The sequence below is a fragment of the Hemiscyllium ocellatum genome, chromosome 21, assembly GCF_020745735.1.
Source record: "Hemiscyllium ocellatum isolate sHemOce1 chromosome 21, sHemOce1.pat.X.cur, whole genome shotgun sequence".
Classification (NCBI taxonomy): Eukaryota; Metazoa; Chordata; class Chondrichthyes; order Orectolobiformes; family Hemiscylliidae; genus Hemiscyllium; species Hemiscyllium ocellatum.
The window spans coordinates 42,736,755-42,754,098 of record NC_083421.1 but is presented as its reverse complement, the minus strand read 5'-3'; the positions used below and the strand labels follow the sequence as shown (position 1 = coordinate 42,754,098).

The 17,344-nt window shown below is 40.4% G+C and overlaps 1 protein-coding gene across 10 annotated transcripts in view; it reads left to right on the top strand.

Moving 5' to 3' along the window:
• strbp (spermatid perinuclear RNA binding protein) overlaps positions 1-17,344 on the top strand; it is a 159,250-nt gene that overhangs the window by 17,497 nt on the left and 124,409 nt on the right. The window contains exon 1 of one of the 10 annotated variants that reach the window (XM_060841392.1): positions 6,188-6,208. The exons of the other annotated variants lie outside the window; for them this stretch is intronic. The gene's annotated coding sequence lies outside the window, so the exon portion shown is untranslated. Of the gene's footprint in view, positions 1-6,187; positions 6,209-17,344 lie in introns of those variants that run through there. 10 annotated transcript variants of the gene reach the window in all.

Sequence of the window (17,344 nt, the reverse complement as noted above, 5' to 3'; positions counted from 1 at the left end):
CATTTAAGTACTGAAATGATTTGCTGTTCTGCCTGCCAAAGTGTACAAGTTCACATTTTCCCACTTTTATAATCTTGTCATTTTTCACCCATGTTTAACCTGCGAATCTCTATATAGACTTTTCTGTGTCCTCACAGTTAACTTTCCTACCTGTCTTTGTGTCATCAGAAATCTAGCATATAATGCTGAATATTGTCTTTAAAGTGCCAGGGAGGTGGCTTGGGTCAGAAACTGGGAGGTAGATGACAAACTAATGATAAAAGAAACATTCTTAGAAGGATGTGATAACAGCTACTCCCTCGGAAGACATTTTGGAGCCTCTGCTTTTCACTACTACTGGATAAATAAAACAAAATGTGTGTGTTGAGGGGATGGAGTATCTTAGATACCTTTGTATCTAATAGTGTTAGGCAGAAGGTGGGTTACTTTAAAGGGGTATACAAAGATGAGGGATAGAACTGGCACCAATCTTTACACTTCTATTTCTTTAGAGTTCCTGAAAAGAAATGTACACCAGCTAATCCAGAATGATGGTTTCAGTTGGTGTGTATTTTGACAGGGACTTCACTGAATGCTCGGATTTTGATTTAACACTAGTTGGGATAAAAATGCTTCCTAATTTCACTCATAAAATGTACAGCTCCGATCGGGAGGTTAGGCCCACTTGTTCTAGGTTTCTCTGTCAGAAATCTACACTATCATATCCTTCCATCATTAAAGATCTCAGATCATGGTTTGATCTTCAAATTCAAGGGAATACGAGCCAAAATTACAGTCATTTTGTATAATTTCTGCTGAATCTGTGTTGCACATGCTCAAGACATCTTGAGAAAGGCCAGATGGAAAGACTAAGTAAAATTTCAAGAAACTTAAAGACCTCAAAGAGCAAATGGAGCTTCAAGAAGAACTAAATCTAAATCATCTTGAATTGGCTGCACGTACTTGTGGAGCAACATTTAAGGGAGTGTTTCCTATGCTTGTGCAGTGTCTGAGTCAGATGCTGCATTAAGATGAATAAGTTGTCTTGGCACAGACTAATAGTACCGTGTAGCCTTTTACCAAATGCAAGATTTTGAATCTACCTTATCTAACATGTTTTACAAAGGGAATATAAAGTAATAAAAGCTTTTTGATGATTTAGTGACTTATGAAGGTATGGAATCAGGAAATTTCATTAAGTGAAACTCCCTACTTTCAATTAGCTGAAACTATGCAATACCATTTGGTAAAATTCAACAGAAGTATTTTATATACAACCCATATAGGATTTGAAGCAATGCTCCGGGATTGAAATTAAGGGTCTTTAAGTGTTTTTTTCTCAAAGCTGAGCTATCTGAACTTCGAACACCCTACATAAACAGTGTGTGTTTTGTTTTGTTTGTTTTCATGGTCTGGTTCATAATTCATTTTGACAAGTTAAATGACATTCTACTATGTGGGTGTGACCCCTCTGAAGATAAGGTAGAAATATGGCTTCAATAGTACAACATTGCAGCTCCTCAGATACTGAAACAGTCCGTACACAAATGCAGCAAGACCTGGACAATAGCCCAGCTTGGGCTAATGAAAGGCATTTATCATTTGCTCCACAGCAGTGCCATTCAATGACCATCTCACGTAAATGACCATCTCATTTAACTATTGCCCCAGGACATTCAGTGATATTACCATTGCTGAGTCTTCACTATCAACATTCTTTGGGGTTACCATTGACCAGAAACTGAACTGGATTAGTGCTATAAATATGGGCATAAGAGGAGTTTCAAGAGTGGGAATCCTGTAACTGATAACTCATCACCTAACTTCCGTCTGTCTGTTCGCCATCTAGAAGTCAGGTGTATGAATCTTCTCCACTTGCCTGATTGAAAGCCAATCTCAACAATACTCAAGCATGACACTATCCAAGACAAAGCAAAGCAATTTGATTGATTGGCACCACATCATCAAATATTCACTTCCTCCATCATCAACATCATGAGTAGCTGCAATGTACCATCTACAAGATACACTGTGAAAATTCATCAAGGCTCCTTGGTGTCTTCCAAACCTATACATATTACTTTTGAGAACGACAAGTAGCGTGGAGACACTAGTTTCCTTCCAAGCTGCTGAATATCCTGACTTGGAAATGTTGTCATTGTCAATTCACTGTGGAACTCCTTCCCTGAAGGCATTGTTAGTATACTTAAGACCAAATGGACTTCAGAGGTTCAAGAAGACTGCTCACCATCATGTTCTCAAGGTCTACGAGGGATGAGCAATAAATGCTGGCCCAGCAGCAACACCTACATGCCATGATGAATTTAAAAAAAACTCAGCCCTAACACTAGAGGATGTAATAGGTAGCTGCACAAAACCAGGTGACCTACAGTAATTTGGATAGAGGGAAAATTTAATACTCCCTCCGCTGTCAGGAACAGTTGCACATGGGCAAGCTGCTGCATTATGAATTGAGTGTTTATGCACTATTGTTCTTGTCACATTTCCGGGTTGCAATTGGAGTTGTAGTGTTTTAAATCATAGTTACTGTTAATGTAAGATTGATTCAGTAGCTCAAATGGTTTCCAACCAAGGCTCAGATTCCTGATGAAGGGCTTATGCCAGAAATGTCAATTCTCCTGCTACCTGGATGTTGCCTGACCTGCTGTGCTTTTCCAGCACCACAGTCTAGGCTACGACTGTTGTGTTGTACAATGTTCCATTAATTGTTTCAAATTACCTTTGTGTTCCAGCAGTAGCTTTATGATTCATTACATAGATTCCCAACTCTCTTCCTCATTAACATGAGTTCCTCTGCATTTTGAAAAGATTTTCATTAATCTTTTGCACATCCGGTCTGGATACTTTATATTTTATGCAATTTATTTTTGGGCATTAATTGAGGATGAACTTTATTCTCTTTTAATCAGTGGCTATGCTTTTGTTTATTGGTCAGAATATTGAGTACAGGAGTTGGGAAGTCATGTTGCGGCTGTACAGAACATTGGTAAAGCCACTGTTGGAATATTGCGTGCAATTCTGGTCTCCTTCCTATCGGAAAGATGTTGTGAAACCTGAAAGGGTTCAGAAAAGAGTTACAAGGATGTTGCCTGGGTTGTAGAATTTGAGCTGCAGGGAGAGGCTGAAAAGGCTGGGGCTGTTTTCCCTGGAGTGTTGGAGGCTGAGGGATGACCTTAGAGGTTTACAAAATTATGAGGGGCATGGACAGGGTAAATAGGTAAAGTCTTTTCCCTGGGATTGCGGAGTCCAGAACAAGAGGTTTAGAATGAGAGGGGAAAAATATGAAAGAGACCCAAGGGGCAACTTTTTCACACAGAGGGTGGTGTATGTATGGAATGAACCGCCAGAGGAAGTGGTGAAGGCTGGTACAATTGCAACATTTAAAAAGCATTTGGATGGATATATGAATAGGAAGGGTTTGGAGGGTATGGGCCAGATGCTGGCAGGTGGGATATTTGGTCGGCATGGATGGATTGGACCAAAGGGTGTGTTTCCATGCTGTACATCTCTATGACTCTAAGTGGTAGTGTTCTATCTTTTTGGGCAAAAAGACTTGGTTCAAATCTCACCAGTTGTGAAGGGGATAGAGTCACACAGCATGGAAACCGATTATTTGGTCTGACTGGCCCAAACCGAACACGATCTCTAACTAGTCCTACCTGCCTATGCTTGGACCATATCCCTCCAAATCTTTCCTATTCTTGAACTTATCCAAACGTCTTTTAAATGTAACTCTACCCAGATCCACTACTTTCTCTGGCAGCTGATTCCACATACTGAGAACCACTCTGAGTTTTAAAAAAATGTTGCCCTTCATGTCCTTTTTAAATCTCTCCTCCACCTTAAAAATATGCCCCGATTTTGAACTACCCCATTCTAGGAAAAAGACCCTGATCATTCATCATATATCTGCACCTCATGATTTTTTTCAACCACTTACAGTCACCCGTTAACCTCCTATGCTCTGGTGCAAAAACGTTACAGCCTTTCCAGTCTACTTTTGTATCTCAAACCCTCCATTCATCTTGTTAAATCCTTTTTGAACCCTCTTCATTTAAAAGTATCCTTCCTATAACAGGATGGGCAGAACTTCACACAGTACTCCAGAAGAGGCCTCACCAACATGCTGTACAACCTTACCATGACATCCCAAATCATATACTCAGTGGTCTGAGCAATGAAGGCAAGCATACTAACTACTCCTCTTAACCACCTTTGTCTACTTGTGACTCAAGTTGCAAAGGATTATGGTCTATAGGTCTCTGTGTTCTACAGCACTGCCCGGACCCCTACCATTAATTTATATAAGACTCAACCAAATGCAATACCTCACATTCATCCAAATTACTCTTCCTCTAGCACTCCTCAGTCCTTTGATCCAATTAATTGAGATTTCTTTGTAATCATAATTTAAGTGTTGTCATCACTCTTTTTTTTGGATACTTCATTTAAAAATTGTCAAGTTGAGACATGATTTTCCATGCACAAAACCATGCTGACCATCCCTACTCAGTCCTTGCCTCTCCAAATGCATGAAAATCCTATCATTCAGAATTGCCTCCAACAAAATGTTAGATTCACAAGTCTATAGTTTCCATGCTTCTCCTTTCATCCTCTCTTAAACAATGGTACAACATTAGCCATCTTCTAGTACTTCACCCATGTTTACAGATGATGATACAAATATTTCTGCTACGGGCCTCGCAGTTTCCTACCTGACTTCCCACAACATCCGGGGATACACATCATCAGGTCCTGAGGATTTATCTTCCTTCTATGTTTCCTAAGATCTCCAGCACTTCCTCTTCTATGTGAATTATTTTCAAAACATCAATGTTTGCAGTTAGTTCTTCGATAACATGGTTGCATTCTTTTGCTATGGCACTTTAGAAACTGCGCTTAAATCATTGGCACTGTAATCACAGTACAGCCAATACCAGGTTATTGGTTTACACTGTAGAAACAGCATCCTCAATTTGTCGGTTGCGTTACAATGAATGTGCTTTGAGGAAACGTACATTATAACAGAACGATTTGTATTTCCTTGAGGTCTCTAACCTCCACTTTCTCCTCAACAGTTAAAACTGGTGCACAACATTCATTAATATCACTCCTATCTCCTTAGGTTCAACACAAAGACAACCTCGTTGATCTTCAAAGGGTCCTAATCTCTCTCTAGTTTCTCCCTTCCACTTAATGTATTTGTAGAACTCTTTTGGATTAACTTTAACCTTATCTGCCAAGGCTATCTCATATCCCCTCTTTTGTCTTCCTGGTTTTCTTTTTACGAATGCCCCTACACTGTTACACTCTTTAAGAGATTCAATCAATCCCATTTGTCTATCTAATATGATTCTTTTGTATTCTTGACTAGAACCTCCAATATCTATCCTCATCCATTATGTGTCATAATGCTTCTGAACACATTGTTAGTTAAGAATTGCATATGTGTTGTATGTGTATGAAAAATTAGCTTCACTTTTATTCAATCGAAGAAGAATTGTTACCTAAAGTTGATGAAATTCAAGAAAAATGTTTAGCGATAAATGGGCTAGAAAGGATGGACAATTCAATGTTTGTAAGATTTGGAAATGGACCAACAACTAGCTGCAAGTATTGCTACACTGGAAAGGCTAAAAACAACTGGAATGACCAAGGAAGTGCCTTTTAGAAAATCTGGCTATTACAACAGAAGACAGAATTGGAACTTCAGTAATTGGTGTATGAATTCTGGAACCGTGCAAATAATAGTTAGTAGTTGTCAGCTTTGGTCTGAAGTAACATTTATCTGATGAACTGCTCAAAGTAGAGAGACAGGATCTTTGAAATGAAACAAAATGCAGTGAATTATGAGAGAGTGTGATGGTTAATCTGAACAAATAATGATCATAATAGGTTTTGATTGAAGACTCTTTTTAACTCTATTGTATATTTTTGTATTCCTAGTTACTAGATGTAGTCTTTGTACAATAACACATTCTAGGGATGGCTACAGCTAAGAGCTAGACTTGTGACAGTAGCAAAATTTCTGACATAATGGAGGGCAATTTGCCAATGACTGATTTTCGTGATGTCTTTTTCCTCGACAGACAGGGAAAACCCTCAAATTTCCACAGTCAGACCGATTTCCTTTCTTGAACATGGTCTCATTTACAGTGTCCCTGAGATCACCTGGCATGCTTGTTTCCTTCCAGACTTAAGTGATGAGGTGTGAGTACTTCATTGTAATTAGGCCTTGTTTTTCAGCCGATGGTTGGATTTTTGACCTTTTACAGTTGGTTGAATATGTACTGAGATGGTGACATGTAATGTATCACTGGATGGTGTTAAGAGCACTTGCAAATCGGTTGAAGAGGCCCTCATGCTGTCATCATTTCCCCTGCTTTTCTATGTTGATATACTCTGTTCCTTCCTGTCCCATTCTGGGATCGTTATTGAAGTAGCTGCCATGCAAAATTCCATGCACCGTTTCCCCCCCTCCCAAAAAAAATCTGGCTCTATTCTATCCCATTGCTGGTGCTGCCAATATCCCACGATTAAAAATCCATTCCATCCACACCAATGTGAATGTACGGATACCAATGAGACAGAACAGACAAATGTTTGTGGATGCTAACCAATGTGGTGACGAAAGGTCTAGTGAGAAAATCTTTATAATTTGCTTTTTACTTTGTGTCAGTGGCTTTATTTTGTTGGTTGGTTCTGAAGTATCTTACTGTTTGATCAAAGTTGATCTTAGCCAAACAATAATCTTGCTTGCAGTACCTTTTTTTTTGACTTTTCTTCCCTGAAGGTGAAGCTTCCTTATGGATTCTGATAAAATTAACAAATATATCAAATGTGTGATTAAGCTTTTCATCTTTGTTAATCTGTTGGAGTTTTGTTAAACTTTATTACAATAAATACTTTGCACTTATCTTTTCTAGATATATAATTAAAGGTTTTGTAGTTATTATTAATGTTCACTGTTTTGTCAATACAATTTTTAACTGTGCACACGGGATTAAAATTTCCTAAGTGCTCATTACAGTATTTGAATCTCTCAATTGAATTATATAATTTTTTTTAATGGTCAAGTGGTTTGAGAATATAATTGCTTTGTAAATCGATTACATGTGCAACAGACAAATGAACACAAATTAGTTATTGCTGAACTATATATAGTCTGTAGCTATATATGCATAATTAATGCTTGATTAAATAGTGTTTTAGCTATTTAGCTGGTAGCTATTAGCTGTAAAGCACAAGTCTTTGGACTAGTGGTAGGTACTTCATTGCGATATTCAGTACACTCTTGGGCTATGTTAATATGGAATTTGAGATATATAATGCCTCCTTGAATCGTGTTTGAAATGTTATACTTGAAAACCTGCTAAGGTTACTCTGTCAGTTTTCAATACCAGAAAGTTTGATTATTTAAAACCGCTTCTATTCAATTTAATTATCCAACTACTAAGTATTTTAAAAAAAATATAATTATGCTCCATTTCAAATTATTCATGTGTTCGTAACCTGTTGTACGGAAGCTTCAGTTTAAATTTTTTTTTGAGAACGTCAATTATTGGTTGCCAAGGTAATTATCACCGTATATTTGCTGGCAATAGATAATGACACAAAAGTGTATGGCAAAAATTAAGCCACCCTGTTTAGTAGTCCAAGAGGTACTCAGGAGCTTTGCGCACTAAGTTAATGAGTAAGAACTAAGAAAACTATAATTTGGTTCCTGTTGTTAAACTTTGTTCCTCCTGTCTTGGATTACACTACACTCATTTGTTTCCACTTTTACGAATCAAGTCATTATTACAGTCTCCAACAATGGCAGCTTTTCCAGACACCTTAGGTGGCATACCTTGGGTGGTATGAAAATAATATTTGATTCCCTTTTATTTATCTATATGTTGCACTTTGCTAAAATCATCACGTGGCATTTGTTTTCATATGAATCCTCTGGCATGCTGTGTAAGAAATATTTATGGAATGTTTAAGAAATAATGTTAATAGTGCATGTTATCAGTGCATATTGAATAACTGAGTGAAGAAACTGCAGTAAAAATTGCTATATCGACAAAGAAGAATTAGTGATGCTTGACTTACTGCTGACTCTTTTAAACAAATTATTCTGGGGAAGTTGAATTATTTTAACTTGCACTTCTTTCTCCTCACAGAAATGTTTAACCTTTCAAAAGAACAACAGATTTCTTTTCCCTGTATGAATCCAGATCCATCATAATGTGGTTAACTGTTACTAAGTGATTTGCTATGGCAATTGTGTTGAGCATTTACTGTCTAATAAATGAATTAAACTGGGTAGCCCATCTTGTGGTTAATGCAGAAATTGGGAGAGCTATCCCACCGACCAATCAAGCAAGCGATTCCCTAATCTTCGATGGGAAAATTTGATTTGATTTATGTATTGGCACGTGTATCTTGTCACAAAATACAGTGAAAAGTGTTGTGGAGTGTCGCCTCTCTCCAGTGCCATCTTAAAACAGAAAAATAAACCAAACGTAAAATTTAAAAAATAAAGGAAGTGTTCAACTTTTTACAGTCCTTTTTGTTAAGTGCTCAGCTATAGCCCCAATGGCCAGATAGAAGTCACTTTCGCCACCCTGCTGCCCCGGAATAAAAGGTGTCATGCTTTGGTGCCATCTTGCCTGTACTGCAAATGTCATCATGAGTCTTCGCTGTACCTCACCAATGCAGATGCCACTGATGTCGAAGTGTGCTGCAGTAGCCAAAAGTAAAGTCTGCTGCCACCATGAAGCTGCTTTGCCAACCCTGCCGATGGTTGGTTCTAGGCCCAAAAACATGCATGAATCTGTGATGGACGTAGATGCCATGGGAAACCCAAATGCGCCACTGCTGCAGCAGTTATGACTCAGTATTAGGATTGCCTCATAGATGGAGAAGCTGCCAGGACCCCAAAGCTGCGTCCACCACCACAGGCACGAATCCACGCTGGGCTCACTTGCCGTCACCATGACCAAACTCTTCAACAAGAGGTAAGTAAAATAAGAGGCGAGAAAAGAGAAGGGAAAAGAAAACATTTGAAATTTGGTGAGTTAACAGTGAAAATCAAGATGAATGGATATTACTTTGTGGTAGCTCCTGAGTTGTGGTTGCAGCAAGACTATGGGGTGGTATAGCTTTGCTTGTAAAGGAAGAAATAAGTGCTAAAGTGAGAAATGATATAGGCACTGGAGATCAACATATAGGATCAGTCCGGGTATAACTAAATAGTCCATTTGGATAATCTATACATCCTCAAATGGTAGGAGAAAGTGAGGACTGCAGTTGTTGGAGATCAGAGTAGAGAGTGTGGTGCTGGAAAAGCAGAGCAGGTCAGGCAGCATCTGAGGAGCAGGAGAATCGACATTTCGGGCATAAGCTCTTCATCAGCTCCTTGGATGCTGCCTGACCAGCTGTGCTTTTCTAGCACCACACTCTCATCCCTCAAATGGCAGTCATAATTCGCAGTGGGGTAATATAAACCAGGAAATATTGTGGGCTTGTAAGAAAGATACAGCAATAATTGAGTGATATGAATTAATGAAATTGGAAAGGGTGGCCTCGAGGAAGAATTAATTTGCATGTATTAGAGATTATTTCTTCGGGCCGTGCAGTGGTGAACCAACTAGGGAGTGCACGATTTCTGGATTCCATATTGAGTAAGGTTGCAGCAAGACTACATTTGACAATTAAGTATTTAAGGGTACTTGGTGTTTTGAAATGATTAATTATTGACATTGTAGTAAAGAATCCTTCAGGGAAGAGTGACCATTAGCATGCTAGAGTTTCAAATTCAGTTTAGGGACTGAGAAATTGGAGTCCCACACTATCATTCTGGAGTTAAACAAAGGTAAATACATGGGCATGAGGACAGATTTGGTCCTAGGCTGGGCAGGAAGATTAAAAGTGGCAGTTGTTTAAGGAGATGTTCAATAACTCCCAACTAAAATATATTTGCAAGAAAAAAAAGATGGGGGGGAGGGGAGAGTTGTTGGTGAACCAGCCGTTTACAACCTATATTAATTTTATTTTGAAGGATTAGGAAATACTGCAGCAAGATTTGCAGATGACACTAAAATAGGTTGGGAAGTAAGTTGCATTAAAGAAATAATAAATTTGCATTCGGATATGGATGGGTTAGATGAAAGGACCAAAACATGACAGATGGAGTTTAATGTCGATAAGTGGCAAGTTATCCATTTTGGTTGGGAGAACAGAGGCAATTTATTACCTAAAATGGAGAGAAACGTCAGAGTCCTTCATGCAGGGAGATCTGGGTGTCCTTGTGCACGAATTGCAGAAACCAGTATGCAGGTGCAACAGGTAACAGAAGGTAAAAAGATTTTTTGTATTTTTTACTATAGGAATGAAATATAAAAATCAGAAAGTGTTGCTGCATCTGCACAAGGCAATATCAAATTTCATCTGGAGTATAATATATAATTTTTCTCCCTTTTACTTGAAGAAGCAGTTGAAGGCAGTTCAGAGGAGGTTCACTAGTTTGATTCCAGAGATGAGTTTGTCTTTTGGAGAGCTTGAGCAATTTAGGCCTGTAAAGAAGAATAAAATTTCATTTAGTTATGTAAGATGCTAAATGGGATTGGCAAAGTAGACTTTGAAAGGATGTTTCCCCTAGTCGGATAATCTAGAATGAGAGGCCTTAGCTTTAGGATAAAACGGATGAGAAATTATTTCTCTGTTAGGTTTGAATCTCTGGAATTCACTACTCCGAAGTGGAGTGGATGCTAGGTGATTGAATACATTTGAAGTGGAGATAGACAGGCAGATTTTAATTGGATGGATTGATGGTTTATGGAGAGTGAGCAGCAAAGTGGAGTTGAGGCTGAGGTGGAATCAATCATGATTGTGTTGAATGGTATAGCAGACTCAAGGGGATTAATTGCCTACTTTTGCTCCTAGATAATGTCCTAAACAACAGTAGCACTGTCTTCACCAGAGATGGTAGCACCATAGTATACACTCTGGAGAGAGGTATTTTGAGAGTTGCCAACATTGAATTCTGACCCCATGAAGTTGAACACTAATTGAAAAGAAGCATTTAAGCATGATGCAGGCATAGATATGCTCTGGATGAGAGACTTCAACGTTCTTCACCAAGAGTGGTTTATAGCATTACTATTGGTTATGTCTAAAAGGACACAGCTGTTAGATTGGCTGTAGCAAGTGATGAAGTGAACAACAAGTGGGGATGAAATATATCTACTTGCAGTAGATGCATCTGTCTGTGACTGAATTGTTGGGTAACTGCTGCACAGTTCATGTGTACTCTTCATTTGTTGTTTGGCACTGCCACTGTGCTGAATGTGATGGACTTCAAACATCTAGTAATTGAAGAGTTTATCATCCATGAGGCACTGTGGTGCCTTGTGACAGCAGCAGTAGTGTTCAACTACAATCAGTAAAGTCATGACCTGGTATATTCCCTGATACTAGCATTACCACCAAATTGGTTTACCTGGTGAAATTAAAAACAACAAAATGCACGTCAGACATGCATTAGCAGCATGCTGTAGACAAAGCTGAATGACCCCACATTCAGTTGGTTCGATCTGAGCTCTATAGATCTGTCATTCCACTTTTGATTTGTAGAGTTAGATTAAACAACACCCTGGGAGAGAATGATGCTCAGACATCTCCATCCTCAACAATGAAGGAGTCTACTAAAGGCTGAAACATTTGCAAATATACTCAGCAATGTGCAAAGTGGACAGTCTGTCTCTTCCTTCTGTGGCCCCCAGCAATATGGATTCTGGGTACCATCAGACCCACTTGGCTGCTTATCTCATGATAGTCATTGTCCAAATGTGGAAGAAAAGGTTGCACTTAAGGGTACGTGAGGATGATTGGCCTTGATGTCAAGGCAGCATTTATTGTGCCATCAAGAGTCTAGTTGCAAAACTAGTTATCTGGAATGTTATCTAGCAAGTATAAACTGTGATATATTCCTACCAGTTCACTGAATGAGACAGAAATACGTATTTTATTCTATATTGCCAGGGGAGTAAGTGAGATGCTTATAGGTATTGTATAGCACATCTTTATCTTTAGCCGGTCGTTTTAAATTTGAAGCTTACAAGTTTTTCACTCAGCCATAAATTTACTGCTATGTTGCATACCTTTAGTTGAAGGTGTAGAACTGATTTTTTTCTGCAGTGTTGGGAACTTCTGTGGATGCTGAGCCAACACATCTCAAATATATGGTCACCAGCAAGAGGTAAATATGGAGGCCAGCTCATGAGAAATGCCAAATGGAGCAGAGATGTGACAGGGTCTGGCTACTTCTTTGGCAGAGGACCCCTGTGTTTCTGACATGGGGCATGCGTAGCCAGCTCCGACAGTGCTCCAACTTTCCTCTGAGACAACATTTCCAAGTCACTACCAGATTCCGTACTCTGGCAAGTAAGATTCACCTGGTGTGGAAAAATGGCCCTTTGAGTGTGGCTTTGTTTGCACTAATTGACCATCTCTATTGAAGAAGAGAAAATGAGGACTGCAGATACTGGAGATCAGAGTCGAGAGTCTGGTGCTGGAAAAGCACAGCAGATCAGGCAGCATCTGAGGAGCAGGAGAATCAACGTTTTGGGCATAAGGCATTCATCAGGAATCCTGATGAAGGGCTTGTGCCTGAAATGTCGATTCTCCAGCTCCCCATCTCTATTGAAGGGATTACCAAATCCTGTGGCAACACATGCCTGGAAACTGGTCCAAGGTTGGGCAGTATTGGACTCATCAACTTTTTCCTGGTACTTGCCTGGCCGTCCAATCTAATAGAATGGGAAGATTCCATTAATAAAATGTAGGGGAAATAAAAATACAATATGTGGTTTTGGTTTCTCTTTTGATGAGATATTGTTGAAATTCATGAGAAACTGATATTTTAGTTTTAATTCAGTACTCATTTGAAAATTGTAACTCTTTTGAAACGTTGGGAAGGATCTGTGACTTGATCCATTTTTTGAATTAAGTTGATGCGTGACAAAATTATAAGATTATAATAGAAATCATATTTGCTTAAAAGTTCCAAAATCTATTGATTTTGAGGACAGATGGATAAACTAAACATGGTATGGGATAGAACTGAATTTGTAATTCTGGAGCACATTAAAACTAGTTTGTGATCGAGGAGGGAAACACTGGTATGTGAGAAAATAGGTCAATTCTTGTTTAACTGGTGTGACTGGTTTATGGTGTCATTTTATGGTAGTTAGGCAATGGCACAAATTGTTCGTTCCCTTTGCATAATGTTAAATACGTTAAACTCTCTTTGGTTATGGTGAAAAAATTCAACTTTTGGAATAGAACCAAATGGATTGCAATGTGAAATAACTGCACAGAGTCCTGTCACCAAGTCACCTTTTATTTACTTGTGTGCAGTCAGCCCAGAGTGAATCCCCTGAACTGAGGAGATTCTAAACTCCATGTTAATATTTTTTCTCTTTTTGTATTCAAAAAGAAATACCAGTTAACAAAACTGGCTTTGTAAACCAGCCAGTTTAGGAATCTGGTTCTCCAAACAAAATCAGAAACCAACAGCAGCAGTAACATCCTGACTGTGGCCCAGCCAGCACAGAGTCAATCCCCTGAATTGAGGTGATTCTAAAATCCCTGTTTATATTTGTTTCTTTATTTGGTTTCCACCACCAGGAAGAAAGGAAAACATCAGGGTGGCCAGTGACAAGCAATGTCCATCTTACCAAAGGGTAATGCTGTGTGATCAAAAAAGTGAAAGGAATGGTAGGGATTAAATTAAAATAGAGTTGGAGGGGGGAATAAAACACTCCACTCCCTGAGCTGCCCACCTCTCCCTGAACAGCTCAAGGAAGCTGGTAGACATCGCATGCTCCTGGGCTCGTATGTTGCTGTGGAAAAGGCGCAGACAATCAGCCCGAACGGCCCACTGTTTGGACCTTTTTATGGTCAGTTTGGCCAGACCCATGAGGGGGGTCCTCAGATCTGCCCTCCCCTCTCCGTACTGGGTGCCCAAAGATCAGGAGCGCGGGACTGAAGTGCAACCAAATACAGAAGAAGGTGCTTTAGAAAATCAAAAAGGAGTGCAAACACCACCCCGTATATACATGGTCCCCAGACTCCACAGCACCACAGAACAAGCGCTTGGGGTCTCCTATTTATTTTTTTTATTTCATTAAACAATACCAAAAACAGTTAGCATTAATAACTGTATACAAAAAAACAGCAATTTTACAAGGGAGAGGAGCAGCAAAGCCAGGCCCCAAACCCATCCTTCCTGATGAAGGGCTTATGCTCGAAACGTCGAATTCTCTATTCCTGAGATGCTGCCTGGCCTGCTGTGCTTTGACCAGCAACACATTTTCAGCTGTGATCTCCAGCATCTGCAGACCTCATATTTTTTACCCAAACCCTATCGTTCAACCAGTTTTCAGGGAAGGAGGACAAACCTCACATCCCACTTTCGGTCACAAAACAGTAACAATGACATGTAATTGGACTGTTTGTCTTATGTACAGAAAAAAGAGTGCATAAAATCCACCCCCCGCCCACCCCAAGCAACCCTGCAAACCACCCGGCCCTTCCACCTTCTGGCCACTGTAAAGGCAGACCACCCTGACACACCTTCCGACCACCTCTAGGACAGCTCGTCCTGCTTTCCTTTCTGGTACAGAGTCCATTACCATATTCAGTTCTCTTCAAAATGTGAAATCCATTGTCAGGATTAGAGTCCACTCCAGTATACAAAGTGCCTTGTCAGAAATGGAGTCCACTCCAAACTACAGAGTCCACAACCGAGGGCAGAGTCCAATTCTGAAGGCAGCAAATGTATACCCCACAGCACACAGCTGTTCAGTCTCCATAGAATCCTGGCCCATCCTTAGAACCAGGCCCACTCACTGGAACACAGTACATTGTAAAGGTGCAGTTAACTCTCAGGGGTGTTTGGTCTGGTCTGAAGGCAGGGTCTACTCTCAAACTCCAGGTTGCAGCAAGTGCTCACCTCCCAGCATGCACACACACAGGTGTTCAGGCTTTACAGAGGCCCAGCCCCAGGGCCAGGCCTTCCCACAGGAACAGCTCATCTGGTCAGATGTATTTTCTCACAAGGGCTCAGTTCAAACACCAAAAAACAGTGAAGACACAAAGAAAACTAGAGTCCAAGGGCTAAGTCTGGCCACAAAATCAACATTGTCCTTTTCTCAATGTAAGAGAAAAGAAGAACACAGTGAAACACACAGTTTCCTAATGAGAACTGAGTTACACCTGAAACACATTGACTGTGTGGATCAGGCAGTTTAGAAATCAGTCCTCCATAAAAAAAGAATACCAGTTAACAAACTGGCTAAATAATGCAGCCAGTTCTGGAGTTGGGTATCTCCTGAAAAAGAAGCAGAAACTTACAGTAACGCAATGAATATAGCACCAGCCAACACAGAATCAGTGCCCGAAACTGATGAGACTCTAAATCTCTTGTTTTTTTTTAATATACTTTCTTTTCTCTTCTTCCTCCCCACCTAACTGCAGTAGTGCTTATATTTTCCCCAGGACCCATGTTGTGTGTGTGCAGCTTTGAGACACAGTGAAAGACAACAAATGTACAAATCTTTATTCAATTTCCATCACCAGGAAGAAAGGAGACATCAGGTGGCCAGTGACGAGCAGTGCCCTTCACATCAAAGGGCAATGCTGTGTGGTCAAACAGCGAGGGGGAGGGCAGGGATCAAATCAAAGTAGAGTTGGACGAGGAAATAATGTACTCCACTCTCTGCAGTGCGCTCCTTTCCCTGAAAATCTCAAGGGTGTTGATGGACACCATACACTCCTTCTCCAGGGACACCCAGACTCTGATATATCCGCAGAAGAGGGGCAGGCAATTGGCCATAATGACCCCATCCACAGCCTGCTGCCTGGACCTGTTTGTGGCCAGTTTGGTCAGGCCCAAGAGCAGACTCACGTAGAGGTCCTCTGATTACCCTTCTTCCTCTACACAGAGTGCCTAAAGATTAGGAGCGTGGGATTGAAGTGAAGCCAAAAACAGAGAAGGTTTTTAAGGAAATCAAAAAGGAAGTGCAAGTGCCCACAACCAATATATGCATTGCCCACGCACTCCACAGCACCACAGAACAAGCAGTTGGGGGCCCCTGTTCATTTTTTTTTGTTTTTTTTTTCTTTAAACCCCCATACTACCGCCTAACTGCAGTAGTGCTTATTTTTTCCCCAGCACTCACGTTGTGTGTGTGCAGGTGTGAGACACAGTGAAAGACACAAGGTGCACGAACCTTTTATTCAGTTTCCACCACCAAGAAGAGAAAGAAACACTCAAGTAGCCAGTGACAAGCAGTGTCCTTCACATCAAAGGACAATGCTGCGTGATCAAACAGTGAAGGGGAGGGCAGGGATTAAATCAAAATAGAGTCGGAGGGGGAGATAATGCACTCCATTCCCTGCAGCGCCCACCTCTCCCTGAACAGTTTAAGGGTGTTAGTGGACACTGCGTGCTCCTTCTCCAGAGGGTCCCCCTGTTTATTTTTTATTAAACAATTTACAGTTTACAAAGCAATTAACATTAACCGCTGTATACAGAGAAACAGCAATTTTACAAGGGAGAGGAGCAGCAAAGCCAGGCCCCAAACTCTACTGTCCAACCAGTTTTCAGGGAAATGAGGAACCTCAAATCCCGGGTCCCTGGTTTCAAAAAAATTTTTTCTTCTCCTTTTGCCATATTACTGCTTAATTGCTGTAGTGCTGGGTCCCCTGTTTTTTTTTCTTTTTTTTAAACTAACCCTCACACTACTGCCTAACTGCGGTAGTGCTTATTTTTTCCCAGCACCCATGGTGTGTGTGTGCAGGTGTGAGACACGAATCTTTATTCAATTTCCACCACCAGGAAGATAGGCAAACACCCGGGTGGCCAGTGACAAGCAGTGTCCTTCACATCAAAGGGGGTCCCCGTTTATATATATTTTTTAGACACTCCTTTTTTTTTCTTTTTTTCCCCCTTTTTTATTAACCCGCGCACTACCGCCTAACTGCGGTAGTGCTCATTTTTCCCCCAGCACCCATAGTGTGTGTGCAGGTGTGAGACGCAGTGAGAGACACAAAGTGCACAAATCTTTATTCAGTTTCCACCACCAGGAAGATAGGAAAACACCCGAGTGGCCAGTGAGGTCCCCTGTTTATATTTTTTCCCCAGTGACAAGTAGTGAACACTCCTGTTTATTTTTTCTCTACCACCTAACTGCGGTCGTGCTTATTTTTTTCCCCAGCACCATGGGGGGTGTGTGTGTGTGTGTGTGTGTGTGTGTGTGTGTGCATGCAGGTGTGAGACACAGTGCACAAATCT